The sequence below is a fragment of the Mus musculus genome, chromosome 2 (assembly GCF_000001635.26).
Source record: "Mus musculus strain C57BL/6J chromosome 2, GRCm38.p6 C57BL/6J".
Lineage (NCBI taxonomy): Eukaryota > Metazoa > Chordata > Mammalia > Rodentia > Muridae > Mus > Mus musculus.
In genome coordinates, this window is record NC_000068.7 from 164915620 (window position 1) to 164922438 (window position 6819).

Consider the following 6819-nt stretch of genomic DNA (forward strand, 5'->3'; position numbering starts at 1 on the left):
TTAATCCCAGCATTTGGCAGGTAGAGGCAGACAGATTTCTGAGTTCGAGGCCAGTCTGGTCTACAGAGGGAGTTCCAGGTCAGCCAGGGCTACACAGAAAAACCTTGTCTCCAAAAACAAACAAACAACAACAAAAAGAACTAGCCAGCACACACCCTGAATCTGAACCTTTTCAGTAACGACTGGAGGAGAGGATGATTGCCTTTGGATCAAGTCAGAGGTTTCTCTCCAGTCAGATGTCTCTGCTTTGGGGCCTGGGACAAATGTAAAGGACCAATCACATCATGGGTAGGGAGTAGGGGTAAGATGGGGACAAAGTAATAGTATACCTTCACAGGCATGCCTCCAGTGACCTTCTTTGAAGAAGGTACCACCTAGTAGCCACTCCGCTATGATTTCATTGATGAATTTAGCATCTCACAATCCAGTCACTTGTCAGTTGTCACACCAGCTGGGGACCAAGCCTTCGTACAAACCATTTGGGGAGAGACTTTATGCCCAGTCCATAGCAAAAGGTTCTCTTCCATGGAGACAGAAAAAACTTTGAGTCTCAAGAGAGACTTCTCGCCAGGCTGTGGTGGTGCACGCCTTTAATCCCAGCACCCGGTAGGCAGAGGCAGGCGGATTTCTGAGTTCGAGGCCAGCCTGGTCTACAGAGTGAGTTCCATGGCAGCCAGGGCTACACAGAGAAACCCTGTCTCGAAAAAAAAAAAAAACAAAAACAAAAACAAACAAAAAAAACCCAAACAAACAAACAAAAAAAGAGACTTCTCCAGGGTCAGAGAGGCAGGGAGGGAGCTGTGCTGGATTGTGTGAGGATGGTCCCCAGGGCCGCCTATGTTTGACCGCTTAAGTCACTAGAGCGTAGAACTGTTTGAGAATTAGAGGGATTAAAGTGTGGCCTTGTTGGAGAAAGTATGTCATTCGGAGTGGGCACTGAGTTTTCAAAAGTCGAAGCCCAGAGTCTCTCTGCCTCTCTGTGATATAGCTCTGACACATCGCCAGAGCTATGCTCCCCACAGTGTTGATAATGGACTAAATCTCTGAAACTCTAAGCAAGCCCCCAATAAAATGTTTTCTCTTGTGATAGTTGCCTTGGCCATGGTGTCTCTAAACAGCAACAGGACAGTGCTAAGGCCCGAGATGAGCTAACAGCGTTAGTCTCTGATTTGGCAGGAGACGTGGTGAGAGATGAGGGGCAGGTGTTGGCATCCATTTCCTTTAGGGCAGGATTTAAGGGAGGGCACAAATTAGCCCTTCTTGGGACTCAAAACTTTAAAAAAAAAACAGGAAAACTCAGAGAGCAGAGAGGGGGAGAGGGAGGTGGGAGTGATAATGTCCTGAGGCCAACGTGTTAGCCCTGTGCAGAGCAACCACGAGTCAGCATGTAACTGACCTGACTAATGCGCAGTGTAGAAACCTGAGAATCGGGAAGTCATCGCCCTCTGAGCTCTGTGAATTGGGGAAGCTTGTTTTAAAGATTTATTTCATGTATATGAGTACACTGTAGCTGTCTTCAGACACACCAGAAGAGGGCATCCATTACAGATGGTTGTGAGCCACCATGTGGTTGCTGGGAATTGAACTCAGAACCTCTGAAAGAACAGTCGGTGCTCTTAACCACTGAACCATCTGTCCAGCCCCTGGGGAAGCTTTTAAAACAAGAGATGAAAGAGCCTTTCACGGTCTGGCTCCTGAGGCTGTAGGATTTGGGGCAGGTGGAATCCATATGATTGTTATGGGAATGGAAATAAGTGAGTGTCCACCTCTATGGTATAAAGACTGTATAACCTGAGGGGAACTCAAGTCCCGGATGGACTGGCTGGTGTGAACCGTGTGGATGCTTGGTCACCACCCCCTGAAGGTCTCATGAATGCCACAGATTGAATTGGAAGGTAACAGGAAGGACAGACACTACTAAGAACGTGAGACACTCAGCGGGTGGTATTTGATGTGTGGTTTGCTCAGCCTGGTAAAGCTGTGTTCACAGGCACCTGAAGTTCATTCAGCAGGACTGCGATGCGATGCAGAACTTTAGTGGCTTTGCCAAGCCCAGGGTGGGTACGACCTTTACGAGGTGGGCGGGGCTCTAGCAGGGCAGAATGGTTCCGACCAGCCTGTAAACTGATTCCTACAGTGCAGTCAGGAGGTGGTGACAGTGGTGAAGCAGGCAAGGGTCTAGGCGCTAGTCAAAAGCACATAGGCAGCCTTGAAGCGAGGCTAGACAGAGTACCTGCCCCACCTCACCCCACCCCAAAAAGAAAAAGGAAGTGTTTGTGAGGCCTTTGAAAAGCTTTAATACCTAAACAACAGTTTACCAAGGAAGGAATGGGCACTAGCGTGGTACCGAGCGGTACAGGAGAAAGTCATTAGGCTTCTAGAACTGGTCGCTCACTTTCTTAGGGATGCTGTGTACATTTGCCCCATGGAAGAAAGTGTATCAGGAATGGGAACTGTCTGTCTGCCCAGCCTTGGCCCTTTCTGCAGGCAGGTGGGGCTGATTTTAAAGACCGGGTCTCACCAGATAGCCCTTGCTGGCCCAGAACTCACAGAGACCACTGGGCCCCTCCCCAGTGCTGGGATTAAACGTCCACAGTACCAAGCCCGGTGCTTGCTCCCTCTTGGCCCTGTTCTAGGCTGAGCAATGCCGGACAGTCCCCAGCAAGCCCAGTGGGGATGGGGGCGGGGTGAGGTGTGGCCCCACAACTGCTCATCAGGATGAAAAGGGGGGTGGAGGATGACATCAGACTACAGAGAGCTGGACAGGCAGTGGCACCTTCCCTGCAACTGCCAGCACATGGCTGGAGAGACGGCTCCACAGCAGATGAGAGCTCTGCCTGCTCTTCCAGAGGACCAGGTTCTATTCCCAGCAACCACACTGCAGCTCGATGACTTATGTAGGTCCAGGAGATCTGATGCCCTCTGCTGGCCTCTTGGGATACAGCACAGACGTGATGCGGAAACACATGCAGGCAGAATGCCTGTCTGTATAAGCATACTTTTTTTTTTTTTAAAGATTTATTTATTTATTATATGTAAGTACACTGTAGCTGTCTTCAGACACTCCAGAAGAGGGCGTCAGATCTTGTTACAGATGGTTGTGAGCCACCATGTGGTTGCTGGGATTTGAACTCCGGACCTTCGGAAGAGCAGTCGGGTGCTCTTACCCACTGAGCCATCTCACCAGCCCCCAAGCATACTTTTAATACTTTTTACTTTATGTGCACTGGTGTTTTGCCTGCATGTGTATCTCTGTGAGGCTGTCAGATCCTGGAGTTACAGAAAGTTGTGAGCTGCTGGGTGGCTGCTGCAAACTGAACCCAGGTCCTCTGGAAGAGCAGTCAGTGCTCTTAACCACTGAGCTGTCTCTCCAGCCCCATACACAAATTTTTGTTTTTGTTTTAAAGAAATAATTGGTACAAACTATGGATGTTTTTTTCTTGCTGCATCGGGCCTTGCTTGTGTTTCATTTTTAGTATCTCATGAGCTGCCAAAGATGAATTATCGCTTTCCTGGAACAGATGGTAGAGAGAACCTTCAGAGCCCCTGCCCACCCTCTGTAAAAAGAGTTCAGTACACAGTGCTAACCCTGAGTATCTTACAGATCTGGGAGAGCGTCTGGAAGAACAAAGGCAACAGAAAGGAAGAATGACTGCAGATGCGCTCATGGCTGGGGCTTCATATCCCAGAAGCCATATACTGATAAGTGGAAAACCCAGTGCCAGGGTGGGCTACCTCTATACATTTCTGGACGCGGAGTCTTCTGAGGCCTCCAAAACCATAAAAGCTGATGTCATGTACTAGATAGTTTTTTGTCAACACAAGCTAAAGTCATCTGAGAGGAAAGAACCTCAGATAACATTTCTCCATGCACTGAGCTGTACAGCAGCTTGTTGGGAATTTTCTTAACTAGTGATTAATGTGGGGAGGGCCCAGCCCATTGTATATGGTGCTATCCCTGGGCTGGTGGTCCTGGGTTCTAGCAGAAAGCAGATTGAGCAAGCAATGGGGAGCAAGCCAGTAAGCAACACCCCTCCATGGCCTCTGCATCAGCCCCTGACCTGTTTGAGTTCCTGCTCTGACTTGTATGTATGTATGTATGTATGTATGTATATATGTATATATTTATGAGTACTCTGCCACATGCCAGAAGGGGGCATCAGATCCCCTTTTAGATGGTTGCCGGCCACCGTGTGGTTGCTGGAAATTGAACTCAGGACCCCTGAAGGAGCAACCAGTGTTCCTCACTGCTGAGCCATCTCCCCAGGCTCTGCCCTGACTTTCTTTGATGATGAACATCAGTGTGGTGTAAACCAAATAAACTTTCTCCTCCCAGATGTTTTTTGGATACGGTGTTCCATTCCATCACAGCAATAGAAATCCTAATGACCAGACCACTGCTATTAGTGCATGCCAGAATGAGATATGAGACCCTGTTGCTAAAGACATTTCGTGGTTTGGATGCAAGCCATTGAGAAATTAGCAAATGGCACCTACAAAGGCTCAGGAAACAAAACTCATAAGATCCAGGAAGCTCAAAGCCGAAACACTCTTGAGACCCCCTACTAAGGTTATACAAATCCCGAGCACTGCTGGGGAGAGGAGTCTCTTCAGCAGAGCTGTCTGCAGACCGGGCAGGAGCTCTGTGGGCACAGCTTTCGTGAATCATGTATATACTCCGGTGGGCTTTTGGGATACAACTGCCTTTGAGTTGCCCATAGCTACCCCAATAAACTCAGTGAACTTAGTTCACCAAGATAGACTTGAGCAGAACTATTCCTTTGGTCTGCTGTCCATATCGGGGTGAACAGATGTAGGTTCATGTCTCCCAGAAAAAGGCACGCAACATCTGGTCTAGTGGAAGTGGCTGTGACTCCAGGCCGGATCCTCCGCAGGGGACGCTTGTGCTGTTGCAACAGGTGTTTACTGAGTCCTCCCCAGGTACCAGGGGCTGCAGGTGCACCAGGGGCTGCAATCACAGGTCACTAGATACTTCTCACGTCGCTGTAACGCCGTAGGAAACTGGCCCAGGGCTTGCAAGGTGGCTGGAGTTGTGCACGTGGGAGTTCACCCGTGGAGTCCTGACCATCTCCTCACTCTCTTCGGTGCCGTACCATTGCCCTAGACACCACAGAGCTGAGGCGTACTGTAGCTAGTCACTCCTAGCTTCTCTGCAGGCCACTAGGGTTGCATTAAACCTGTTGTTAAAGACCTATTTATAGCCCCAAACTACACTCCTACAGGGGATAATGAGTCCCTAGGGTCGACTCCCCGTGGTGTGAAATGAAGGCTTCTTTTGGTTTCTCCTGAGTCTTTGAGCATTGGAGGGAGGTGGGCTTGTGGAGAAGGGGCCTCAGGATCAGAAATGGGGCTGAGGTTGAAGAGTTTTGTATTTGATGGCAATTCCTCAAGGCAGCAGGTGACACAGCGGCAAACATGTCTCCTGATAGCAAGAAGACAGGTGACAGAGGCAAGGCCTGTATTTGTCTCTTTATTTTGTCTCTTGCCTTGGGTGTCCTCAACATTTAGTGACGTTTGTAGTCTCAGGAGACACGAGACACCTGTTTATACGAATATAGCCTTGGCCCAGAACTGGAGTTTCTCTGTAGTTGACTGAATATAATAAATGGATTATATTATATGTTCCCTTGATGCCCTCTATGTGACTCTGTCATAGTTTGTGCCATACTGTGACACTGCCAGTGACCCTCCAGTGTCTCCAGCAGACTGAGCTAGACCTGGGCCTGCTTTATTTCTCTGTTCCCCAGAGTTTGTTGTTGAGACAGTGTCTCAGGAAGCCCAGGCTGGTGATCTTGAGTTCCTTACAAAGCTAAGGATGACCTTGAACTTAAAAAAAAATTATTTATTATTTTTAATATGTGAGTAATGGTTGTGAGCCTTCATGTGGTTTTTGAGAATTGTATTTAGGACCTCTGCTCGCTCTGGCCGGTCCTGCTTACTCCAGCCCAAAGATTTATTTTTTATTATACTTAAGTATGATGTAGCTGTCTTCAGATACACCAGAAGAGGGCGTCAGATATCATTATGGGTGGTTGTGAGCCATCATGTGGTTGCTGGGATTTGAACTCAGGACCTTCAGAAGAATAGTCAGTGCTCGTACCCATCTTGCCAGCCCGACCTTAAACTTGGTTGTGCCTTCCGAGTTCTGGGATTGTAAGCCTGTGGCACAACACTTGGTTTTATGTGGTGCTCTCAAAAGCCCAGGGCTCAGCCGGGCGTGGTGGCACACGCCTTTAATCCCAGCACCCGGGAGGCAGAGGCAGGCGGATTTCTGAGTTCGAGGCCAGCCTGGTCTACAAAGCGAGTTCCAAGACTGCCAGGGTTATACAGAGAAACCCTGTCTCGAAAAAAAAAAAAAGCCCAGGGTTCCATGCAGGCTAGGCAAGCACTCTGAGCTACATTCTCGGGCTGGAAACGAATTGCTGTATGAATCAGCTCTCAGTAGCATGACCTGGTAGAGAGTACTCCAAGAAAATCACACCAAACCAGGAGCTGCACTTAATACACAGCCTGACCCAGGGTAGCCCTCACTCATGTTGTCATGGAAACAGCAGCTGTAACCCCGAGGAGCTGAAGTCAGGAGTGCAGCAGCTAAGAGCTGAGTCCTGGGCTCTGTGGTTGAGCCAGGCTCCACACTGGGGTGGGGCGGCGGGGGGGGGGGGGTCTCCTGACGTCCCCTCTGCCCCCTTACTTCTAACCCTTAGGATGACATTAATGTATCAGATGGCATCTGCAAAAGTTAAGTGATGAACATATGGGGCTCCCATTTGCTCGGTAACTACACAGAGTAACATCTCA

The 6819-nt window shown here is 49.0% G+C and overlaps 1 long non-coding RNA gene across 1 annotated transcript in view; it reads left to right on the top strand.

The window, feature by feature from the left end:
- The window catches only part of Zfp335os (zinc finger protein 335, opposite strand), an 8522-nt gene extending 4187 nt beyond the window's left edge, over window positions 1-4335 (top strand). Inside the window, exon 2 of the long non-coding RNA NR_166490.1 lies at window positions 3605-4335. This is a non-coding gene — a long non-coding RNA (zinc finger protein 335, opposite strand). The remainder of the gene's footprint in view (window positions 1-3604) is intronic.
- The last annotated feature ends 2484 nt before the right edge of the window (window positions 4336-6819 follow it).